This window comes from Pteropus alecto, unplaced genomic scaffold (genome assembly GCF_000325575.1).
Source record: "Pteropus alecto unplaced genomic scaffold, ASM32557v1 scaffold25, whole genome shotgun sequence".
NCBI classification, from domain to species: Eukaryota; Metazoa; Chordata; class Mammalia; order Chiroptera; family Pteropodidae; genus Pteropus; species Pteropus alecto.
In genome coordinates, this window is record NW_006441955.1 from 30,756,305 (window position 1) to 30,783,880 (window position 27,576).

A 27,576-nucleotide genomic window follows, 5' to 3' on the forward strand; every position below is an offset into this window, starting at 1 on the left:
TGAAGGGATTCCAGACAGGACTAGTAATATGCCATCAATCAATAGGAATGAAATGACATTGTAGAGAATTGCAAATAGTTGTATGTGCTTGGTAGACAAAAAGTGGGGTTGAAAAGGGTATCAGTGCCCACATAATTTAAAAAGCCTTATATATAATTATAGAAGTTTAGAATTAATACTATGAGTCATTAAAAAAGGTAGGAATAATTTTGATATAACCAAATTTGCAATTTAGAATATTCACCAGGGTTACAGTGGGTCAACAGATCTTTGTATATGTCTCTAAAGATTATGGCAAAGATGATTCTAAGTTTTATAGTTGGACTGATAGAAATATAGAAAACAAATATATAGGAAAGCTGAATTTGATAGAAAGTTGGTAAGTTTTGTTAGTCATTTTGAGTTTGTGATGATGATGCATTCAAATGCAATTATCTTGGCAGGGAATCAGAAATGTGAGACTCACAGAAAGCTCATAGATATACGACTTGAAGGCAGGTCAGAAGCCTTAAAGGTAGACTAGAGCTCTGAGAAAAAACAAAGAAAAATGGAGATGGGAGAAGAATGATTTTATGAATACAGAGAAAAGCCAAGGTATAAAAAATTTTAAGAATATATATGGGAGACCATTTCATCTAAATCAAAGATAAAGGCTACTCATTTGAATCAGAGAATGGGTGGCTTTTCAGAGTAAATTCTTCCTAATAATGTATATTAAAAGAGAATTCAGGTTTTAAAAAAGGGAATGTCATTTGTACAACATAGCATTATTCACAATAGCCAAAAGGTGGAAGCAATGTTCAACAGATGAACAGATAAACAAAATGTGGTATATTCATACAATGAAATATTATTCAGTCTTTAAAAGGAAGGAAATTCTGGCACATGCTACAATGTGGATTAACCTTGAAAACAATCATGCTAAGAAAAATAAGCCAGTCATAAAAGGATAATGTACGATTCCACTTAAATGAAGTACACGGAGTAGTCAAATTCACAGAGACTCAAAGTAGAATGGTTGCCAGGGGCTGGGGGCAGAGAAAAGCAGGGAGTTATTGTTTAATAAGTTTGGAGTTTCAGTCTGGGAAGATAAAAAAGTTCTGGAGATGGATGGTGGTGAAGACTGCAAAACACTGTGCATGTACTTAATGCCTCCTACTATGAACTGAACGTTTGTGTGCCCTCAAAATTCCTATGTTGAAGCATAATCCCCAATAAGATGGTATCTGGAGGTGGGGCCTTTCGAAGGTAATTAGGGCATGAGGGTAGAGCCCTCAAGAACAGGATTAATGCCCATTAAAGCAATTAAAATGATTGCTTTCTTGGTCATCTGAAGATACAGTGAGAAGGTGGCTGTCTCCAAGCCATGAAGTGAGCCCTCACTAGACACCTGATCTGCTGGCATCTTGGTCTTGGAATTCCCAGGCTACAGAACTGAGAGATATTTGTTGTTTAAGCCATCTGGTATATGATATTTTTGTTTTAGCAGCCTGAACTAAGACGCCTCTAAACTGTACACTTTACATGGCAAATTTTATGTATATTTTACCACGTTTTTAAAAGAAGTAATCAGGAATTGTTTCTAAGTTGCTTGAAATAAGAATCTTGTAAGAAATTTAGTTCTTGAGGGTGAAAATTACTCAGATGTTGCCATAGAAAGAGGAGCATTTTCTCCAAGAAAAAACACCTTTAAAGTTCTCTATGTTCTATAGATTGTATGACCAAGCAAAAAATAAAATTAAAGAGAAAAAAGAGAAAGAATGTTCTTTTTACTTAACTTTAATAGTGAAACACCTATGATTTGTTTGCTTGAAAGCCAGCACCTAGAGGATGGGGACGGTTTATTTAAAAATGAAGCATCCAAAACTATTTCTGATACCAAACATTTAGGATTATGATGACAAGCTGCATGTATGTTCAGAATCATTAGCTACAGATGGCTTTACATTTAAAAACAGCTTTTGTTTTAATTTTGTTTTGTTTAAAATTGTTTTGTTAAAATTGTTTTGTTTTTGTTTTGTTATATAAGTGGAGTTTTGCTTATAAATAAAAGGAAAAGATACTCTAACTGGTGTATACTTATCAGGGAACTAAATAATTGAGAACTCAGAAATTGAAAAGTCAGACTTTTACTCAACATAGCCTGTAGAGGGTACAAGCACAACATTTTACAAGTAAAGATTTTAAAGAGAACAATGCTGTCAATAACTACATAAGTATTTCATAAAGATTTCTTGATAATTATTATATTGAAATATGTCAGGAGCACCCATCAAAGAAATCATACAGGGCTGTATGAACACCATCATTAAATTAGAGTTTACTGTGTAATGAAACAAAGAACATTAAAAAAATAACAACACAATGCTTTTGCTTTTTGAATTGAAGGTTGTATACCCAGTTAGAGGCAATTTTGTGTCACCAACAGGGCCACTAAAATGTCAGAAGAAGCCCTATACACGTCTACTTTCTAAGGCACCTAGCATATTATTATATAAAGAAATGCCAAAAGAGGATTACAAAATTATGGTATGTTTTAAACATTTACTTTTAAAAAGTAATTATCTTAACAACAAAACATGCAATCAAATAATAGTGCCAGTTAACTTATAGTGCATAGCATGTGGTATAGCTCAGTAACAGAACACAAATTAAATGAAAAACATCTTATAATCTTGTCAGTATGTTTCTGTGATTTTTGTCTTTTTAACCACATTTGGAGTTGATGTCAAAAGTCTACATTTGAGGCCCTTTGTGAATGTGAAACCGAGATAAGGATACTCTCCAATCCCAAAGGAAAATTAAAAAATTAAATCAATTATAAAAAGATAATATATTTTTTAAAAATCTTTTTATCAAGCTGGCCATCAAAAGCTAAAAATACAACTTGAAAAAGGTTACAATCTAGACAATATTTTTCAGTACAAATGGGGTAAAAAGCAACAACAAAATGGTGTAGATTAGAATGCAAAATGTTATGTAGAAGAACTCAGAAAAGTTATAAGAATCACAGAAGCAAAATGAGAAAACGTAAGAAAAAACTGCACAATACTTTGAAATTATTAGGTCATGCGCAGAAGAAACTCCCAAGTTCAACAACAATGATAGAATCTGCCTAAAAAGTGTATGCTATGCACTAGGCACTGTGCTTTAAGTATATTAAGCTCCAGTATTCTCATAACTACCTAAAAGGTAAGTTTCATTACCACCATTTAATAAGATAAGAAAAATGAGGCACAGAGGGTTTAAGCTAGTAAATAAAGGGTTTAAAAAAAAAAAAAAATTAAAAAGCAGGCCTCTCTAACTCCAAAGACTATTTCTTGACCACTAATTTCTTCTTGCTTCCTGAATCTGTCAACATTTATTTTTAGTGCAGCTTCTAATAAAACAAAATACATGATTTTTCTCCCTCATATTTTCACTTAATGCAAGCATAGACACAGCAAGGGAGAGCAAAAAGAGTACAGAACTAAAGGTCAGAAGCCCTTGCTTGGTTCTAGTTCTGGCCAGCTGTGACTTCGTCAAATTGCAAAATTCCTTAGTTTACTATTTTCCAGTCTATAAAGCAGAGACAATATACCTGTTCTCCTACTTTACAGGATTGATGGCAAAGTAAAAGAGGAAAATACATATGAAAGCATTTGAAAATGTTTAAGAATTTAAAAAATTTAAAGCATCATTAGAGCATATACTGTTTAAATACTTTATGCTTCACTTATTTCAAAAGGTATTTTAGATAATATAAGGCACAGATGTAGATTCTGGAAAATAACTAACCATTAAAAATAGAGAATTTTCAAAACAAAAATTTTAGTATACTTTTACCAATTTTTCCTAGAACTAGTTTTGATTTTAATTTGCAGCACATTATGTAACATAACACAGTAATATGGCTAAAACTCTTTTAATGGTTTAGAAGTGCAATAGTATGTTCTTGATATCAGCTTATTTCCTTCTTTGCATATATTTCTCTGCTCCATATAGGTTTTGTATCATAATATTATCTCACTCTTAAACTAATATGAATAAGTTTTTCGCTTGTTTATTTTCTTCATCATGATTTCTTCGGTCTATATATGTTTATGTATGAGTTATACTACCGATGTTTTTGGGCATATTCTAACACACCAGACATTTTTCTAGGACTTAGCAAAATGATGTAAATGAGGTAGGAGATATCAAAAAATGATGCAAAACCACTATAAGACTACTTTCTGTGGCCTTAACAGTGAAAATGTTAAACAAATGTAATTCTTTTCAGGCTAAACTTTAATTACATTCAAAATTCCTACAAAAGTGTGAAAATGATAAGTAGTCTGTATATGTCATGCTACTCTTATGCAAGCATACTTAACGATATGATAAAAATGCTACTTACGCGTACACCTTTAGGACCTGGATTACCTTCTGGTCCAGCTAAACCCTAGTGGGAACAAAAGACACCATCATCATACTACACACTACTTTTTAAAGAGTTGTTGATAAATAGATTAATAAAAAGGTCATGTAAAGAGTTATCATTTTCACAAGTATAAATTCAAAACTCTATATACTTAATGAATGAAGACTATATATGTTCAAGGAACTTTAGAATTTCAGAACCAAGAGGCACTGTACATAATCTATATACAAATATATTTTAGATATCTAAATAAAGTAGATTAACACATGTCATCAGATACAAAAAAATAATTTTTCATTAAATTATTTCTCATCGGAAATCTGTTCTTTTAGAATACTTCTAATTTTTTAATTTACCTAAAATACATTCCCATATTTAAAAAAATAAATAAATACATTTTTAACTTCAGATAAATGTCCTTATGTTTGAGTATGAGTTTGAGTATAAATACATTTTTAACTTCCGATAAATGTCCTTTTGTTTGAGTATAAATGTCCTTATGTTTGAGTATTTATGACATTTATATTTTTCAGATAACATAAATCATCACTTGATGTTGACTCATATGCAATACACTCCACATATTTTTAAAGGCCTAAAATATAAAGTTTTGTTAACAATAGATTATTTGGGGGGATTTTTATTTCCCTCATTCTTGAGAATAAGAAAGATATAAACATAGTTCTCTAGTATGCTAAATGAATAATTAATTTCAAGAATAAGTAACCAATTTATGAAAGCCTAGGAAAGAAAATTTATTCTATTATTAGTTTTTATGAATTAGTGAAAGTTAGAGATTAGAGGGAAACAAATATGAAATGATTAGAATAAGTTTTCAAAAAGTATTCATAGACAAATTCGGTTCAGATAAGAGTACTTGGTAGTGGGTATATGTAGCACCACCAACTGTGTTATCTTAAACGGATGTTTATTATACAGAGTCTTAACTCTTACCATTACTTTATTTTACTGGCAGTATTGTAAAATCAGAAGCAGGTCTGTTGGGCATTTTAATTTTGAGGTATCTCAAATCAAACAGGTTTACAAGCCCTACTTCCATTTTAAACAAAACTTTCTGCAGTAAAATTGTTGATAGATTTTTACAACTTTGATTTTTAAATTATTTGGCTATGAGTAATTCATTATTTAATATAAATAAACCAATTATCATTTGAATATAAGCTCTCAAAATCAGAATATGCAATATATTAATGGAGATGAACAACAAAAAAAGTATAAATATAGTTACCTCACCTGCCTGCCAGGATAACCACGTGAACCAATATTACCAGTGAATCCTGGAATTCCCTGAAATGAAAAATAAAATAAATAAAATAATGCAATGAAGTAAAAAGAAAAAGCCCAGGAAACAAATTTGGTGCATTCATAATACCCCAGTTTGGAAAGAATGTTTTACCCCATAAAAATATTAATGATCCAGCACATTGCATATCTGATTGAGATCACCTATTTGAAACGAAAATGACTGAAAATTGCTGAATAAAAATAAATGAAACTGTTAGATTGGGGCTCTAAATGAGACATTGATTATTAATAATTATAGATCTAGGATGGAAAAATCCAGTGCTGCATAAATAAAGACATTTATTTTATAGAAAGAGTTAGTACATTTTCATAATAACCACTATCTTTTTGGATTGAATTCCTTGTCTCAATCATCTTGCAACTCTTCTTAACTGTCTGAGCATAAACCCCAGAAGAATGCATGTTAAGCTGCCTTTACCTCACCTCAAATGGTGACGGTAATGGAAATTTTCATAGATTCATTATTTATTACATAAAATTCATTTCCTGTTTGTTGTTTTTCAAAGAGATAATAAAGGACATTAGCCTTTTGTCCATCTGCTCTGGAGTAGACAGAAGGGTGTTACCTCCATTTTAAGTATAGAAACACTATAATTTGAAAAATCTAAGGAAAGAAAAGGCCAAGGAAAAGAAATATACAGGATCATAGTTGAAAGTTTTTGCCCTCCTATTCTGTTAGACATGTAGTTTCCTGATATATTTTTCTCTCCGCTTTTCTCAGAATCTGTTTCTCAATTTTATTGTCTCATTTCTCTCTCTCCTCTCTCTCTTCTTTCCCTTGCTCCAACAATTACCATTTATCAAGCACTTTTTATGTGCCAATTACGATGCCAAGTATTTTACATCAACTTTTTATCTATGATAATGATACTATTTTCTCTATTCACATTTGAAGAAACTAACATACAGAGAAGTTATGAAATTTGTCCAAGATGTCACAGGAAATAACAGGGCCTGAATGTGAACAGAGACAATCTGATGAAAGTTGTCGTGTGTGCATATGCATATATACATATACTGCATACATACATATGTATACAAACATCTATACTTACACATGCCAATGAACACTTTTATAGAATGTGAATAAACAGTGGCTTGACAATTACAGAATAAAATTCTATCTACAAGTGAAGAGATTATATCCTATGAATTTCAGAAACCATATTTATGTACGGAATATTACCTTATTAATATTACATAAAATGTATATTTTATTTCTATAACATTTATTGAGTACCTATCATGTGCCAGGAACCATTTCAAATATTTTATATATATTATCTTATTAAACTGCTACAACTCTATAGTAGGTATAGTTATCTCTATTTTACAAATGAGAAAAATGAGACATAAGTGTTTGTCATCCATGGAAAGTCACTCAGCTAGTAAGTGGGAAGCCAGGATTTAAATCAGCAAATCTAACTCCAGAGACCACCATTCAAAATTGCCTCTTTAGAGGAAGTCTGAAGTGCAAATAACTTCCAATAGACTCTCAGGAAAGCCTTCCAACCTATATTTGGTTGAGTTTACTTACAACTGCTTCCTTTATGCCCCAACTCTAAAATGTACAGGCCTTTCTTCTAACATTCTCAAAACCTTATATTTAGGTATGCTGATAGAAAGAACTGAAATAAATTAAAAAGACTGTTTTTATTCTGTAGGTCACTCTCTGGAAAATGCCAACCACCATCCCTTTCATTCCTTTCCTAGCCAAATTAGGTTAACTGACTCCAATTAAAAAATAATCTGTTATAAGACATAAGTGAAATCCGATTTTGAATGGATTTTCACAGAGGGTGTTAAGGCAATGTGTAGAGATCTAACACATTCCAACTGCACAGAGAAATACACAGAACTCCACTTGATGGCTAAATTCTGCTGTACCGGAATAGCAGTAAACAAAGTAAACAAGTAAGCCTTCGGCATAATCTTATATGGCATAAACATATTCTAAACGAACCACACCCTAAAATCGCTGTGAAAACCACAGAAGCTCAAAAGAAATAAAACGAATACTATGACTTAATTCACTCTGACTTAAACATGGTTAAAAAAAAGTTGGCTCACTTAAATCTGTTGATTTAATGGAGGAATTTAAACACAAAATTATATTTTATAGCTCCTGGAGGAATTAGGAATGAGAATCTTGCCCCAATTCCACTTCTCACTCTAAGCATTAAAGCACACATTCTGAATCAATCAGACTTCATGGTAAGTTCCAGCACTGATACAATGGGTTTTCTGTATATCTCCATTTTCTCACTAGTAAAATGGAATAATATCTAGGTCATAAAGTATGTGTAGAAAACAGAATAATATGTAGAAATATATATAAAAGTAGGGATAACTGCAATAATTCTTAGCGATGCTCAACATTAAATTAGTTAACATATAGAAATAGTCAATAAATGATTATATAACTAGATATTACAGTTAACAACACTAGTACAGTTTGGCAACTAATAACTCAGTAAATGACATCTCTTATTAATAGAGCTTTAAATACTTTTCCAAATGTTTGCTGACCAATTTATAGATATTTACAAATTTTCCAGAAGTGAATGTCTCCTAGTAAATTAGTTATGTTTCACAATGTCCACAACATTTTCATAGTTAAAATACAAAATGATTTTAGTTGTTCCTCAGTTATCATTAATTTTGCCTTTGTTTTCTGGAAATAAAAAGAATAAAAAGTGAGAACTGACTCCAAAATACATTTCCCAACCTTTAAAATTGATTTTATACTCTTTTAAAAAGAATACTACCCTCAGAACAATAACATGTATACTAACAGAACTAGGTTATAGAGCATTCGTGAGCGAACTGGTCAGTACTGACACAAGATCAATTTTCCTTTACTTGTGAAGTATGACATTTTCTTCATTGGAAAACACACATTTCTGCCAAAGCAGTATTCTAGGGATTTTTTTCCTCCTCAGGGACTAATCCCTCCAATACTTTTAATTTTTACCCATAAATGTTCAAATGCTTTCTAGCACTTATTTAATCCATGAGAAACTGTTACATATATCAGTTTGTTTGCCATTTCCGGTAACTAGTCTTTTTGAAAAATTGTGCCTCAGGGACTGAAGAGAGTGTACTGTCCCACTTAACATGAATGAAAATAGAAAATTGGCTTTATTTCTTCATTTATATCTTTCCCTCAGAGACAATCCCCAACACATTTCTTTCTGGACCTCCCTTCAGGGCTTCCGGAAGCTGCTGAATCTCCAATAAAAGTATCTGTCACCCTAATTTCTAATCCCCTATCCTTTTCATTGCTTTATTCATACTAGCATAGTACACACTGTATTGACAATGTGTACAGGAGATATGACTTTATTTTTTCTATAACAATATATTTTCTGGTGAGAGAGAAAAGGAATAAAATAATTATAACCTAAATACTGTAGTTCTAAAACTATTTTGACATTTAAATACATACATATGTGTATAATGAACAATGGTGCATGTGCCATTCTAATTTGGATTGTTATTAAAATGTATTTGCATTTCCTCATATAAGGGTCAGGGAGTTAACAGCTATGGATAACCTTTAGTAAATAGGCAAGCCCCTGAAATTGTGCATAAAAAAAATCAGGATTGTGTGTGTTTGTGTGTGCATATGCATAGATAAGAGTTCATAGTATTTATGAGATTCCCAAAAGGGCTTATGAACCATAAAGTTTAAGAACTGCTGCTCTGGAACATGTTAGCCAGATAGTAAAAGTCAGTATGGAATATGAAAGCAAAAAAATAAAAAAGCAAAACTGTAATAGATAATCCTATATGGTCCTATATTAAACAATGAAAATCATTAAGAAGAAAAATTGAAATAGTAAGTGGGGAAAAGAAACTCAATGAAGTTCCCTATTGGGTATCTTTTTCATTGGAGAAGATACAAATTTTATAAAAGAAGTACTTACTTGTTCACCTCGGAGTCCTGGGAGCCCTGGATGTCCTTTGAGACCCTGCAAGGGTAAAAGTGAATGTATTGGGGGGTGGGGAAATGAGGTGGACACATTCCTTAAGGTACGCCAATAGGAAAATTTACAAATTCTATTTTACAACAGATCAAAACCCCATTACAATGAATTATAGAAGTATCTCAATTTTTGTTGTGATGGAAAGTTGTCTTACCAAGAAATTCAATAGTAAATGGGGCCTAGAATCTAATTTTAATGTAGGGACTTCAATTTTTAATATTTATTTTAACAAAAATTTGAAGTCTAGCAAGTATATTATCAATAGGTGACTAATCAGGAACAAAAAAAAAGGAAAGAAAGAGATACAATTGTATCAAAATCAGAAATATAAAAAGACACAAATTTCAAGTATATACCTGAACTTCCTCAAGTAGCTAAAATTTGGATAAATAAAATGTTTATCCATAAAGAAAATAGTGGTACCTTTTATATACAGGCCATCCTTGCTTTGCCCGGTAGTATAGGACCATAAAACTGACCATACAAGCTGAAACCATGTAAAACAATCTTAAAAATAGGAAAAGTTACAATTGTTCTATGACCTTTAAAATTTTTTGCCAGAAGTTAAAAATTCTGTCAGTTATATTTGCATAGGGGAAATTAAAAAAAAAGATGACCACTATGACCAGGTGAAAGGGCACAGTTAAACTTAAGAGCAGCAATGTTCATTTACTTACTAATAACATGTGCTTGTTATATTCAGACACTGGGCTGAAATATCACAGTGAATAAAATATAGTCCTTGCACTTAAGGACTCCAAAATCACTCATATACTTCCCTTTAGCTGCTACTGCACTGTTGTCTGCAAGTCAACATTAAATATTCATTTTCTATAATGTAGTAAGATTAGTTTATAGATTAAGTAACACCAAGTCTCTAATAAAATTTTCAAACGGGACTTATGTCAGCAATGTCTTGAGGATTACAAAGTACCAAGTCTCTAATAAAATTTTCAAACACTGCGGGACTTATGTCAGCAATATCTTGAGGATTACAAAGGCCTATAACCATGTTTTGGCCAAAATAAACAGACAAAGTTTTGTCAAAATTGAGAAATAGTGATAAGATGGCCATAGTTGATCAAAAAGAAAATCCTAACATTTTCAGAATGAGGTGAAAATCAACAGCCATGAGAATGTAAGCATTTCTTGGGGTAAGGCAATACATTTCCTAAAGTCCTAAGAATAAGGAGTTTAACTATTTTTTATGATGTATTATTGAACTGTACACTCGAAACCTATATAATTTTATTAACCAATATCACTCCAATAAATTTAATTTAAAAATAAATAAATAAATAAGTAAAAAATTTAATAGAAGAATGACCCCAGATAATTAGAGAGCTTGAAGAGACTTAATATATAGGATGAATATCATACAAATCTCTCTATTCTACCCACCTCCCTTCTCTTGGAACTTACCTCCCTCATGTACAAAACAGACTGCTGCCAACCTTTGTCTCAAACTCCTCACGATGTTGACCCACTAATATTCCATTTAATTAATATTCAGTTTTTACTTTGGTTTCATCAATTCTTGTTGTAATACTTTTCAATTCTCATGAAGAAAAACAGCATGATAAACTAATTCTCAAAATGGTGCTACATGACAGATAAAGCATTTTCTGAGGACCTGGAATATTTTTTAAGAATTTCTGGAAACCAAGATACTTTTAGCCAAATGCATTTATCGCTAATGTTAGAATGTCAATCATAAGTGCTAGGCTGAGGGAAATATCTTTGGACACAGGGATGTTTTCAAAGTCCCACAAATTATACCACTTTGACAACCACTGGTTTGCCTGTGGGGGAGTTCAGCACTGTGTTGCCTTGTTCTCAGCTTCCCCTACCATTAGTGGGAATACCAGATTGCAGAGCAGATGGTAACAGTGGTGACAGCATAGACCCTAAGCAGTATCTGCATTAGACTTTCAGTACTACACTTGGATTACGGACCAGCCCAAAGTAAAATGTAGTTCTGCAGATTTTTACAAAGATAATGGGCAGGTGAGAATTTGATCTATAGAATTAACTATGGAAGACTAGAGTTCTTATTTCTCTCTCCAGACACTGATTTCATGCCAACTCTGATTTTTTAAAATTGTTGTTGTCATTAACATTCAGTATTATTATAGCTCCTTCCTACTGTCCTTGCTTTAAATAGATTATGAAAATCTATATAGTTTTTGAGTGACTGATAAATCGCAATGCATTCCACTTGATGTTTTCAGTTATTTTTTCCTTTCCAACTTTCTGAAGATACTGTGCGTCTCCTATGTAATGTAAATATTTTCTAAAATAATTTAAAAATTCCACCAAAATAGAATTAGAATTCACAATTTTATAATTATTACTAAAACCAGTGTAGTTAGTATTTTTTGATATTCAGAAAAATATTGCCATACATTATTCATAAAAATCTGTTTTGAAATGTGTGTATCACATTTCACAACTACTGAGTTATACCCATCTGACTTATCCTCCTGATCCTAGGAAAATTGCTTCAACTGAAATCACTGTTAATGTTCTTACAGTTTTAAATAGCAGACTTCCAATATTAATATAGCAACTGATTGGCTATATTAAAAACCAATTTAAAAATCCATCTGGAGCCCAAGTTCAGAATTATGACTCTTGTCTTCCATCCAATTCAGCATGCATTCTGAATTCAACTTATCTGCTTTTTGGCACAAATTTAGATACTTAGTAAGAAGTGAAAATATACTTTAGTTCCTAGGAAAATAAGAGTTATATGAAAATAGCTAAGTTGAGAACATGTAACCAGCCAATATGGGGAAACACATTGGTTGTTAAAAGATGTTAATAGTAGTTTTTTATTTAAAAAAAAAAGTCGAGGGGTGAGGGGAGATAAAAAGAAAAAAATAAAGGAGCAAGCCAAAAAGTTAACTAGTGTGAACAAAATTATTGCTTCTGATTTATTTGCTTTATTTTTTCTGTCTCAATATTACCTCTAGTTTTCAGAACATTTTTATATTAATCTTCTGTTTATTTATCTCAATAGTTTTCATAAATTGTCAGTGTTCTCTACACAAGTTTTTGCAGCCATTTTAAAGATTACTTGAGTATGGTTTATATTAAAAGAATTTTAATATGTCCAGATATTTCCAGAGAAAAGGAGTAATGAAGTCATTATTATTTATCATCCAAAACTATATCTGGTCCCTTGGCTTTCATGAAAAACAGACTTTTACTTCCTTCTGCATGCTTGAGCTAGTCAGAATACTGAAATATACATCTAACAAATATTGGCTTAATGAACTAATTAATTAATGGGGAAGCAGTATTTGAAGTTATTAACAGCACAGTCATGTGCTAAACAGGCTTGGATTGGAGTCCTAACTCTGCCAACTAATAGTTGTATGGCCTCGGGTCAGTGATTTAACCATTTTATACTCCAATTAACTTATGACATACTGAACATAGTATCAGTCTCAATGGGTTGTTTTAAGAAGAAAAGAAATAGGGCTCAGCAGAGAGATTGGAACATTGTACATAATAGCTACTATTAATGTTAGCAGTTATAATAACTTGAAATAATTTAATAAAAAGATGTAATAAACTTATTAATCAAAGCCCAAGCACCTCATTCATCTCTCATAATACAAAATAGTAAAAACACAGTGGTTTTTACTTCTAAGTTTTATCTCTTGATCCTAACATAACTTTGAATGACCCTGAGCAATTCTCTTAACTTCTCTGGGCTTATCTGAGATTTTTCACTTGCAAAATGAATAACTCAAGTTCCTGTCTTTATTACAGAATCCATCCAGCACTTTAGGGGCAGAACTGCAAGGATGAAGGGATAGGAGTCCCTAGGTTGCAGCTAATATGAGCCATTATTCTAGGTTCTCTGAGCAAGGCTACTGAAAAAGGAGAAAACATTCTCAGAAAAACTACAAAATCATCTCAAATATTTCAACAGTTCTGAAGTACTGTCAAATTATCATAAACCATAGATGCTTCATTTAACAGAAAGTAACTTAGTTTCTAAATACTTTTAACTAAACCTCCTCTAGAGAAAATTCAGTTATAGCTAATAATTGATAATACTGCAAGACCCCTGACTTCTATAGGATCTATTTCTATTGGTTAACAATAAAAGCCAGATTTTAAAAGTTTTAAAAAATCATATGAGAAAAAGAAGTCTGTGAAAGATACATAATCCATGTTCCAATTTGTTTAAATTAATGCTGTTATTTCATTTTACTAGATTAAAACAGACAAAAAGAATATATTCTTCTTAATACTTTAAAATACTGATGGGCCAAGACCCATATTATGCACAGAGGGTTTTGGAAGCTAACATCTTCTGCTTTAAGTGAGAACAGCTTCAAAGTTTATCAAGTCTAATGGTTAAAATCAGTCTTTTAAAATTTTCTCTATAGATATTTCTGTATATATTCTTCTACAAAATAACCACTCAACGTTTACTTAGTGTTTCTCTTTTTGGATTGCTAGTTTCATGAACCACAGGCATCATCTGACCTCAGAGAGTAATGATTAGTTTGCTCTTTTTCTTTCATATGCAGTGTTATTCTTTAGGAAGAAATAGTTGTATATTTAATATCAAATAAAACAATTAAGATAATTTCCATATTATGAGATTTTCTTTGCTTGATGCTATTCATCAGTAGTTTCTTCAGCGGTATACTTAGTGGTCAGAGGTATGCTAAATAACATTAATCAAACAAAATCATGACTGTATATTAAGACCAATTCTGTTAGAAATGATCACTCTGCAGTTTCATGTCTCCATCGGAGCAACCAATAACCTCAAAGGAGTTATCGGATTCTAAGTACCATCTAGGATGAAGACTAGTGTGAAGACCATAAGAAAAATGGTGTGGTTAGGTCATGGGAGGAAAAATACTCCATGAGATCACAACATTTTTCATCATTTCACAATGCAGCCCTTTAGTAGGGGTTATGAAGAAAAGCAAACAAGGTCAGGATCCTTTCCAAAACCAGATAAATAGCGGATGGTTAACATTTATTAAGGGCTTGCTATTTGTCGGACACTGTAGTATCATGGATTATCTCATTCCACATTTCCAAGAACTCCCTATGAAGTGGAGAGTATTATCTTCACATTTTGAAGATGAGGCAGCTAAAGCTTAGAGAGGTTAAGCAACCTACTCAAGGTCTATGGGACCTAGAAAATGGTAGATGGGATTTGAACCAAGCAATCAGAGCCTGACTACCACCTCCAATCTAAATCTCCCAAGAGGGAAAAAATATGACACACTAAAATACCAATACAGCTAATTATATGTATTTAGACATCCATATCACATCAAACACTGCCCCCCAATATTCTGGGGCCCTTGATACCTTAGAGAGAACTTTTCTGTCTTTCTTATGCCCTGTAGAGAATCAACAATTCAGTGTTTGTGGAAAAAACAAACTGAATATACAGAGGACAATTTACACTTGTGTTAATCCAGGAAACTACACAATATATTTTACGAAATATTTATAGCAGCTGTGTTAGTATTTCTTTTTACCTCAGAAAAAGCCCAGTCATATGCATACAATTACTGTGTTTTAGTTACTATCCCCAAGCCTCACTTCTACTCTATCCTTCAGGCCTCACATTTGTATATATATATATCATGGCAGAGATTATTATTTCCTAATAACATGAGAACCTCTTAAAAAAAGCCAACTGTATTACCTATAACCAAGTATACCTCACTTTGGACATACAAAACTTAAAAAGTGACTTCAAAGTTTCAAAAGTCTGTTATTTCCTTAATATAATGAGAGAGAGAAAGAGAGAGAGTGGGAAGGAGAGAGGGAGGGAGAAAGGAGGGAGGGAAAGAAAAGCTTCAATATTCTGCCAGTGATTTTCTCATCATTAACTAAAGGATTTCTTTTCTTTTAGTAAAACCCTGCCATTTGTGGACATCACTTTCCTAGATTAGAATGGCATCCTAATTATTATTACTGAGAAAAAAATGTAAAATATTGGCTTTGGGCTCAACTTCAAAATGAGATCTTGGGAACTGAAGAGCTCCCAGATCCATATGGCACCCAATTATATCAAAGCAGAATTACATCTTACCTTATCACCTTGTGTACCAGGGGGACCCATTAATCCAGAAAGGCCTGGGTCACCCTATGAACAAAATAGAGGGTCAATGTTATGAAAGAAGATTGAAAATTAGAATTTCCTTGCTGCAGGATTTCATCTTGGACATCAATACCTTACAACATCTATTTCTGATCTTCACAAACCGGCTCAAGTTCCGCTTCCTTTCTGAGACCTTTTGAGACCTTTTCTGAGGCCCCAGACTTTGTCTCATCCAGTACTGAATGCCTGGACTGTGCTTTCCCACCTCTATGGCCCTGATCCTGTTTTCTCTGATGTTCTTTTCTCTAGGAATGCCCTTACAACCCTGATTCCCACCATTCCAAGGTTTACTATGTTTTAAGAAACAAAGGAGTTTAAAGTTTGGCAAACGCTTCATGTGGCAACTGTGGAAGGCTCCAGTCTGCTATTTTTGGTGAAGATCTACAGTCCGAGGGGCTTTGCACGCAGAACCTCGAGGCAGGCATGTGGGTAGCAGGACTGGGTTCACTTAGTGCACATGTAAAGAGGCACTTCCATTTCCAGGACTGCTGCTTGCTGATGCTTTCTGCTGTGCAAACGAACCACTGGGGCAAAACTACAGTGAAAATTATTTGGAGGGCCATGTGCTTGGTTCAACAGACCTAACTTCACTGATTAGACCCATCTGGTACTCTTTCTCCTAACTCTGATGAGGACTGCAAGCCCATCTTGAGGTAGGAAGGAGAAAGTATCCGGTGAGATAGAAGGAGTGTCTTTGGCGGGTAGAAGTGACAAAGAGAGACTTGGAAGAGACTGTGTGAATTGACAGAGAAAAAATATGTCAAAAAGGAATGGGGGATAATCTTAAACCTGTTTAGGTGCGCTTTGTCTTTACCTCCCTGCCTTTCTCTATTTCCAAATTTATTGTGCATTAAAAAAATTGTGGTATTTGAAAGAAAAAGAGTACTTAGGTAATAACCTTTAAACTCCTTAGTGCCTGTTTATTTTTAGTGCATTATCTACTTTAATATGTCATCAAACGATCACAGGAGAAAAGGATGTTTCTGATTATTAACAATGCAGGGCTTTTTCATTTGTTGTAATAGTTATTTTAATGTGTCTTCTAAATGTTTTATTAATATGGCTTCCATTTGCGATGAGGTGACTGGTTTATATAGATTTTTTTTTCTTTTTACATTTATTACTCTGATAGAGGAAAAAGAAAACTGTACTAGGAAATAGGAGATTGTCTTCTTGCGCTAGCTCTAATTGTGAGTGGATTATTTGATTTCCATTCAAAGTTCTTCCATCTGAAAATAATAATAATGATAATATTTCACTTGTTTTATGGGAAAAGAAGAATTATTACTATGATGTTAACTTTGCTTGCTTCTGAGGTCCAGAAAGGACTTAAACACTTATGTATGTTCTATGAGAGATGTTACTTAGTTGATATTACATGTCAAAAGACTAGCCTCTGCATTGCTTTGACCATATATTTCTTATAAAAATGGCTAAATGGTTAAAAACAATTCAATTGTTTCCCAATCCCCTTATACTCCCACCAACTTAATGTCTGTATTTTATTCGTATTCATATTGTGTGGATATAACTAATATCCTTCCTTCTCAGTATATTTGAACTCAATTTAATATAACTATAATTTCTAAGAAATTCTTTTAAAATTTTACCATTTAGAAATATATCTCTCAATTTAAGTTGGATTTCACTTAAAGCTCAATAGCAACATGCTATTGAATCCTATATCTTACTTCATTTCTGCTGTATAATATTAACTACAATTAGTATATAAGTAAAAAAGGACTGACATGCTTCCTAACCTCAACTTCCAGGTTGAATCATTCTATATTTATACAGATACCATACACATTCTACATTACCCTATATTTTGTACAGAGAAACCTCAAGGAAAGATAAAACAAAGCATTTGATATAAATGTGAATATTTTATTTGGGGAGTTTATTTAAAGCAGCCACCAAAACAGAATGGGCCTCTAATGTCTATATTTTAAGTAAGAAATTAATTGTCCTAGCTTTAGATATTTTAACCCTTTTCCCATTTAGGAAAAAAAAGGGCAGCTAGAGTAGGAATTCTGTGTTTTCTAGGATTTGACATTTTCAACAGACTACTAAAAACAGAATGCTATAAATAGAATGATGTCATTTATTTCCAAAGACTATCGATACACTAGAGTAAATGCTAAAATAATAATAAAAGCAAGCTATTTCAAAAGCAAGCAAACTTTCGGGGTAAGGTTAGGACTGTGATCTACAAGTCATCTCAGGGCAAACAGGAGAAGAGTTAAAAAATAGCATTTATGTTTCTCAGATTGTAGGATTTTTTTCCTTTTAATACTTAAGGGACCAATGAAAATATTGTGTTCCTAATAATAAACTTCCATTTCTTTCCTATATTATTTGAATTCAGTAAACTTAGTTCCATCACAGCAATAAAATTCTTCAGATTTTAGATTAATTTTATTTTATTTGTTAATATAATATCTGTAAATTCCATTAATATAGTATGATTTTTTTTAAGTTTCCAAGAATTTCGATAAGTCAATTAAAAGACCAGCTTTCAATCCAGGAACCACCACAATTATTCACGGATTTAAAGTCTGTGAATATATACCACATAAACAAAAACATCCTATAATTTTATCATATTCATCAAGTGCTTGTCTAAATAAAGCTTCCCAGATATATACTAAATACTCCATTTGTATTCATCTTCGCTTCTGCCACTTAGTATCCATGTAATGAGTCATTTAAGTTTTATGAATTCTATTTTCTCAATTGAAATTACCATGAAACTTAAACAAAGTATTTGGAACTATCTTTAAAAAAAAAAAAGTGTAACATGGCATTAAAATCTATGTATTATTATGTGCATTCATATTAACAGCAAAATTTTTGACATTAGAACCATATCTTGCTCTGATTTTTTCCCCATCCTCCCTAATTGGCAGGTCAGAATGGCCACTAAATAAAATTAATGGTAAGAGTTAAACTGATAAGTTAAGCTGATGGTATCTTTTAATCTTTCAAATATTTCTTCAACTTCATTAAAATCCAATAGTTCTCTATCTTTTCTGTTTGAAATTAAGTAAAATCTACCTTTTAAAAAGATAAAAATGATTTTTAAATGCTTGCAATACATCACTATGATTTTATTTCTTGGACAAAAAAATTACCTTTTTTCCAGAAGCAGCTTGACCTGGGGAAAATCCTGGATCTCCTTTGGGGCCCTAGATAAAACAGTTATAAAATACTTAGTGAAGCACAAATTCATACTTTTCAGTTGCATGCATCGTCACATACTATAAACACTATATAGTATTAAGTAAAATTATTTTAAATTGTGATAGACATAGATTATTTACTTTTTCATGTATTCTTTTTAGCTTTATTTTTAAATGTTGAAAAGATTCCTAGAAATTCCCCAGACATATCTGATTTTTTTAATCTAATAAAGTTATACTACTATTGAAATATCTGTCTTTAAGGGACCTACATATAGGTTCTAGTAACTTTTCTGTTTTTGTGACATATTGAATCATAATTCTTATTTTAGCATTGGAAAAATAATTACTTTTAGCAAAAGAAATATGCTTATATTAATTCTCAAAATTTTAAAATATCATTCCAAGTTTAAATATTTTCCAGTATTTTGCAATGTACCTGCATCACTTTTATAATAAAAAATAAACCAAAAAATCTCTCTAATTATCAAATTTATTTTTATTCTTCTATAAAAATATTTTTCATACTTTTGGAATCTTTATCTTTTACATTTCAAGAGAAATATGACATTAGGTTTAAACCAAGGTTTTTTGGTACAATATTAAAGTAATCTTTCTCATTATGCATACCAGCAAAGTATCTCCTTTCCTATCTATTTCATACTTCATAAAGAGGCCACTACTGAGATTCTTTATAATTTAAATTTTGATTTCATTATCACTTTCAACTAATAAATAACCTTCCATTCCTAGAGAGTTCTAAATGGTATTTTCACTCTATGAAAAATGGGGAAATGTCTTCTTTCATGTATTCAGGGATGCTTTTAAATAATACTGACTGATGAAAGAAGGAAGAACAAAAGAAAAGTCCTTCATGTTCCCAGTAAGTCTTTTCATTTAACAAATTAGAAATGAGTTTTCATTGGCAAAGAGTCCTATATTCTAGAGACAAAGAAAATGTTTAAGGAAAAAAGTTGTTTTCCAGGTTGACTTCTTCCCTTCCACAGCCATCACCACTTCTACTACTAGGGCTATAATTTTAGATTATTGGTTACAAGATTATGGGACCTGGAAAATGTGATATCTCAAATTTTAGTGATATCTCAAATTTTAAAAACCAACTCCTCATTTAAGAACAAAAGATAATATACTTAGAACTTGTAAGAGATATGACTGTTTACTGAGTAAATCACATTTTATAGATAAAGAAGCAATGAGGTCCAGAAAGGTTTATTGAAGTGATTAAGATTACTTAGAAAATTATTGGCAAACCAGGTCAATTTTCTTTCTCATATCACAATATCTATTAAATAAAATATTTATTGGTTTTAACATATTTTAAACTTCTATTATAATGCTTAACCAGTTGATTTGAGGTAATATTTACAAAGAATTTTTTAAAAACTTAAGAAATTACAGCCCTTGAAAAATTTGAATATAATAAAAACTCTTTGTGGCCTATGTTTTTACTTACAATCTCATGTTAAAAACTCTACTTTTTAGGTTCTGTATGAATTTTCTATTATTTATCAACTTTTTAGTGTTATCTTTTAACTTTTTAAATATATTCCACTAATTTCATCTTCCAATAAAAAATTTAAAAGTAGGAAAAAGTAATCAATTAAGCAATAAAAATTAAAGACAAAGCTTTTTCTTATTTTCAAGCTTCATACATCTGGACAACAAATTTATAGAAGTATATTTAAATCTCTTTTACTCCCACATGAATAGGTTTAAGTTAACTGATCAACTCATGTTCTAAAACCAGAATTGCAGATCAACATAAAGAAAATGCTTTTAACCTGGCCAGTTGTGGGTTGATCATAGTATAAAATGGATGAAGCAGAGATTACTGAACATACTAACTTTACCTGAAATGTCAAAGAAGTAGGGCACAACTCTCTGCATTGAAGGAGAATACTCTAAAATCTCTTACTTATTTTCTCTTTCATTTTGTATGTATTCTATGATTCCTGAGACACTTTTAGTCATGCCTGATTGGCTTTTAAATTATCCTTGGATTTAATAATGTTTATTAATTAATCATTATTTACTTTAACCTTCAATACTGACTTCTACTTAACTCTTATCTGACTTTTGTTAAAGGAGCTATATATCCTTTTGATTATGAGTAAAAGAGAAAGAAAGCTGCCTACACTTTATTACTCAAATGATTCTAAAAATCCCACCTATCACACTGATCTGCTATAGAGTCTAAAATCCTCATTATGAGAATAGCTCCTTTAGACTGTTACTGGATCTCCAGAGGGCCCTCTGTCTAAGGAGGGAAACTCCCTAAGGTACTAGACCCATTAGCATGTTAGAACCGATTTATCAGATTGGAGTCCATCCAAAATAATAGAAAGAACGTAGGGACTTGGAGTGAAAAGACTGATCAAGTTAATCTATCTGAACTCGAGATTCCTCCTCTGTAAAATGGAAATAATAATATCTACCTAGATTAGCTTGCAAGATTTAGGATTATAAAGATATTAGTAGTCAGTATTAAAAGAAGACTAAAGACAATCATTATTAAAATAAATATTACAATTATTGTTATCTCAAAAAGCAGAGAACACAACTCTTGAAGGAATTATTGATGGTACAGAAAAATTTCAACAAAAAGAATACATAATTTAAAAATTCAGACTATGAATGACCTAAATTGGAAATCAATAAATCCATAAAAGGAAACACTAAATGACACAATCTTGAGGTAGCATCACTTGAAATTCTTGACTTAATGTTACTAATAACTACACAAGCTCCATAATCTCAATTTGTAAGCATTCAACTTTCTAAGCAACACTTTCTATCTTTTTAGTTCATTCTAAGCCCCCACAACTATAACAATTATTTGACTCACTGGACCTGCTAATATGTGATCCCACCACATTTTCATTGTTTCATCCGCTATATGGTCTGACTTCTGGTCCTTAGCCAGCCTAAATTCCAGGATCTGACATTATAATCACTCCTTTTTGTACATAAATGACAGCATTGCCTCTTTCTTCCACTTGAAAGCTTCCTTTTAAAAGCTTGCTTGGCAATTCTTAAATCTAAACTCTCCAACTATTCTGCCCTTGTTCTCTGAATGTGACTAAAAGAAAACAATAATGCTAACAAACTCACTTTAAATTCATGACTTCTTATATTGATTGGTTTTATTTTGTTTTGTTTTGTTTTTTTGGTATGTCCGATAATTGCCTTAGTAAATTCACTTTCCCATTTTCATAGATGATTATTTCATAAATTCCCTCTTCATTCTCAACTGGTGCTTTTGCTTTCAACTTCCACAGGCTCTTAGAACCAAATCTACTACCTCACTTAAATCTTTTCCCAAATCCTCTGCCTTCATAACCAAATCCACAATTCTCTCTCACCAGTATACGATTGGTGCGCTGTCTTCCCTGCATTATTTTAATTTTTATTTCTCTCCAGAATAACTGCCATCGCCAAGTAAACACACTGTCATTTCTTCCATCTTAAAAAACAACTTTCCTTGAGCCCACATCTCACTTTACTGCTCATTACACTATTCCCTTTTAGAGCAAAACTCCTTGAAAGTTTGCCATGTTAACTAGGAGATTGCCTCTCCTTCCATTCCCTCTTGGACATACTCTAGTCAGGCTTTTGTCCCAACCACTACCCTACCTCACTGGTCATTCTTTCTCAGTACCCTTTGCTAATTCATCTTCTTCTTCCTAATATACCAAGACTCAGTCCTTGGATACTTCTCGGTCTATATTCACCCATAGGTGTTCTCATTAGTTCTATAACTTTAATATATAAAAATATATATTATATATACACTGATGACTCTAAAATGCATAGTTTTAGCTTTGACATCTCCCCTGCATTCCAGATCCATATATCTTTTTAATATCTCTATTTGAATGTCAAATTATCATCTCAAATTGAGATGTTCTAAAAGGAATTTTTGAGACCTCTGGTTCAGATAGTAGCAGAGTAGCATGAATGTGACTAATCCTCCAGCAAATAATAATTATAAAGCCAGAACAAGATATATAAAATAACTTTTTGAATATACAAGAGAGAAACCAAAAACAGAACACATTGGAGAGGATTCAGCTCTTGAAAGAATGGAACCACACTTAGTCTATTACACATTTATACAGCTTTTCTCCTAAAGACACTCCCCAGACTTCACAGAGTGGCTAGAATTCAAGCAGAAAGCCAGAGACCTTTTGGCTAATGGTGTCAGAGGAGAGACTATGGGGTTACCTTAATGACTATAAATTGAGAGAGAAAATCCTAGAAAGAAAGAAAAAAAGACAGTTTTCCCCCAAATCTGGATATAGACTCTCTTCAGTTCTTGGCTGATTCTGACATGTGATAGATTCCAAAGAGCTGAGCGGAAAGCAACAACTGGAAGGCTGGAAGCATTGAACATAAATTTCAGCTGCTGGCCACCATACAGAAAATAGTTTGGGGTTTGAGCCACATCATTTTAGAGGAACATGGTAAAAGCCTTATAAACTTTAAAATAACCTTATAAAAAGAACATAGTTCTATACTATCTTAGGGCATTTTCATTCATAGAGCCACGAGACTGGTGTTTCTTTTTTTATTAACAAATAATAAATGTGGTAATTTCAGTAAAAGTTGTATTTCTAATTGGCCTAGTCACCTCAATAAGTAGCTACTCCAAGAAAAGGGAAATATCATTTTCTTAAGTGCTAACTGTATACAAGCATTTTACCAAGTACTATATGTGCTTCATATCATTTAATTTATGAAATATTTTTTTGTTCTAACAATTTTTATAAAGCACATTAGTCCGAATATGTTTGTAAAATGGTTCCATAATGTGCTGCACTTCCCGTTTCATTTAAACCTTTTTAAACTTGCAATTGCCTTAACTTGCTCTTTCTTAGATTCAGGTAACCCTCCCTTTTGAAATGGACAGATGATTTCTTGTGCAAGTGGCAAGATGACCTTTTTAAATAACATCAGGAAAATCATGTGATACTCACTAGTAATCACTCACCTTTGGACCTGGTAATCCAGGTAACCCAGGGTTTCCATGTGGCCCTGGTATGCCCTGTAAAGAGAAAAAAGTCAGATAATTCTTAGAATACATTTAGATACAAAAAACAGACAGCGTTTATAACATTCAGATAAATACAAACTATAATTTCATTAAAATTAATATTATCTTTTTTTACAAAGTTCTTTATCTTTTCTGAGATTTTGCATATTTTAGTTTAAAAAAGAGAACTATATTAATTATAGAGAACTGTGGTTTCCATCTTTTGCTTTGAAACAATTGCCTCAAAGCATTTGTTTACCTCCCTTATTTACCACCCCTATCTTAGCCGTATTGCTTAGTGCTACTTCCAAAAGCTGCGCACAGTAAGAAGTTTAAAGACAAAAAAGTGTAATTGTTTAGTTACTTTCCTCTGAATACATTAACCCTTTCTGCACTTGGGTTTTTGTTTATGCTAGTATGTATGCTTTAAAGACTTACTTCGTTTAACCTTGCCCCTATACCCACCCAAATCATTCTTCATGTGTCAACTGAGCTCTCAGCTCATTATTAAATCCTGGATACACCAGCATGAATGATTTCTCTTTTCTACTAACTTCGGTAGAAATCATTGAATGTAAAATTCATTTGCAATTAATTGTATGTTGCGTTGGGACATTTCTTATACTGTTTTAATCTGTTATTTAAAAATTTTATTGCTATTTTAACTACTTTATGACATATGATGTTTAATTCCAGGATTATAAATTCCTTGAAAAGAGACTGTTTTTAGTGTTACTAGTGTTGTACTTAACACATATTAGCCACTGAAATATTTGTCAATTTGAAATCAATAATTGCTTCTATTTACTATTAACTATGTGCAAATAACTGTGTTAGTGCTCTATAAATTTTATTATTAATCCTTATAAGAATCCTGCAAGGCAGTTATGTTTATTCCTCCTTACTCATGAGGAAACTTCAGCTCACACAACCTGCAAGTAAAGGAACTAAGATCCACCTCCAGAAGGCCTTCCAAGTCTCTAGCCACCTAAACTCATTTGGGTTGGGTATCTACCTCTGTGCTTTTTAGTCATACCTCAATATTAACATATAACATACAGTTAATATTTATTTATCTGTCTTTTCAATTCTGAATTAATAGAGCATTGTGTTTCAGAAAGGAGGTGTGTCAGCAATGCAAATATTGAAGGTATATCGAGCAAGATTAACACTAAAGAAAAAAAGATTTTATGACATATGTCATTTTGTAACCTGCAAAAAGTAAATTTTGATAAAGTAGATGGAAAAATTTGTGGAGATTAACAAATGAGTTGTTGTAGATTTCAGAGCAATGGATATTATTTCACAAAGCTCAGTAGCACAAGAGTGAGCCAAGACAATAACTTTAGGAAAAATTAACATTGATGAAACTTTGGAATTTTTAAAAACGAAGATAATCTGTTGGGCATTGCCAAATGAGATAAAATCTAGGGACAGAAGAAATGCAAAGTTGTAAGTTTTAAGTTAAATAATTAAATGGAGATAAAATTAGGAACACGAATATAATCATTAGCCTTGAGAAGAGAAATATTGTTCCTTCCTTAAATGAAGGACGATTGGACAAATCGATGAAGAAACAATTGGAAATTTGAGAAAGAAGCTGCTGCATCATGAAAATAGATAAAGATTCAAAAACTGAAGGTCATGCTATATGAGAAAAGCCTTAGTAGCAAAGAGGGAATGCAATTAGAGCAAAGATGGACTCAGTCTCTTGGAAAAGAAGGATCTAGCATAGCATCTCCTGACAGAGAGAGAAGATAGAGTGGTTTGGAGGCTAGAGGAGAGTGAGCCAGGTTTACTCTCCTGGGAGGAATGTGACAGGTCATCAAGTGTCAAGAAATGAAAGAAATACTAAATAACAGAGAGAGCACAGTCAGCACTCATCTTAGGCCTCACGTGGACAAGAGTTTGATGTGAATATGGTCAACTTAAAGTAACATTTCAGGGTGATTTTTATATTGTTTATAGGATAAATAAAAATCAGGATAGAAAGAAAGTGGATTATATATGGTATATGCATTTGTTTTAATAACATGCACAATCACAATTCTTTTTCTAGGTCTTTGAAAAATTTCAGATAGTAAAAGTCCACATTCATTTTTTGGTTTGAAAGAAACTAATTCAAACACAGCAATAAATTTTTTACTGGACCTGTGCAATGTGAGAAACTACTGCTTATCCCTAAGGCAGCTTTTTTTCCTCAGGACATTATTTTCTCATCAATAGCTTCAGTATTTTCCACTATGTAATCCAGGAATGCGCTACTTTAAGGCAGCCCATTCCTCCTTATTTCCCAAAGCAAATGAACCCCACCTTGGACAATCAACTACAGATGATATCACTTCATAACTAAGAATAATGTTACAAGTAGCACCATAACAGCCACTAATCTACAAATTTGATAATCTTCTTCGGAATGTTTACAGAGAATGCTCTCACTGAGTGTTTATATGCAAATAAGCTGCACATGTTCCTAAGCTTCTCTTGAATTGGCAAAGGTACGGCCAAGTTTGAAGATCCAGGCAGATTTCCAAAGGAAGTACATACAGTACAATACTAAAAAAAAAAAAAAAAGTACTGGAAACTTACTAATTCTAACAGCAAGTGGGAAATGGGACCCATCTACTCACCCGTGGACCTCTCTTTCCTGATGGACCTGGTATGCCTGCTGGACCAGGTGGACCCTTGGAAAACAAATGACAAGATATTAGGCATGATAATAGAGACATCTTTTTTCTCACAAGTCATTAAGATTCTCACTCCAGGGCTTTTTTTGTCTCCAGTTACCAGCTGATGATTTTAAAGTAACATGGATCCCCCTCACCCTAATCAGCAGGGGTGAGAGTTGAAACTCAAGTGTCCTCTTTAATCTGGCCAGAAATGGCAGCAGGAAGTCTATGACTTATGGTTACAGGCACTGCATCTGGTTTTTACAGGGACCATAACTAGTAGTTTTGTGGGTGATTTTTACCTAAATTTACTCTTACTACTGAAGGAAAAATTCAATTTAAGGTTTTGAGAACAACAATAAGAGGTTTTTTCAAACATATTTCAAAAGACTTGCTTTGAAAAATTAAAGCACTGACCATTTTATGTTCTTTTAAAAAAGACTTATGCCAAGGATATGTATAATGTGTTAAACTGTTACAATGAGATCCTTCTAGTACATTCAGTAATAAATCTGCCTTAGTAAAAATGCAGCATACTAGAAGGTCACTAACGGAGTTAAATGGTTTGTAAAACAAAGTATGAAAGCAAAAACTGATCAGTTTTTAAAGTGTTCTGAGTTCTTAAGTGTTATTTATTAAATATATCAAATAAAAAATAGAAATTACTTCTTTGCTTCTTCATATAATGCCTTAGGTCATCTTTTGTACTTACTTTGATAATCAATTGTGAAAAAATAAATTTAATTTGGAATAGTTATTACATATTTATTAATTCATCTGTTCATTCATTTAATTGTTACT

General features: G+C 32.2%; 1 protein-coding gene across 2 annotated transcripts in view; it reads right to left on the bottom strand.

The window, feature by feature from the left end:
* Positions 1-27,576, bottom strand: part of COL24A1 (collagen type XXIV alpha 1 chain) — a 287,223-nt gene that overhangs the window by 222,006 nt on the left and 37,641 nt on the right. Inside the window, exons 4-10 of one of the 2 annotated variants that reach the window (XM_025052104.1) lie at positions 26,737-26,790; positions 24,065-24,118; positions 19,006-19,059; positions 15,803-15,856; positions 9,658-9,702; positions 5,661-5,710; positions 4,375-4,423 (exon numbers count right to left, since the gene is read on the bottom strand). The gene's annotated coding sequence lies outside the window, so the exon portion shown is untranslated. Of the gene's footprint in view, positions 1-4,374; positions 4,424-5,656; positions 5,711-9,657; positions 9,703-15,802; positions 15,857-19,005; positions 19,060-24,064; positions 24,119-26,736; positions 26,791-27,576 lie in introns of both variants that reach the window. The other variant, XM_025052103.1, reaches the window with a different exon arrangement.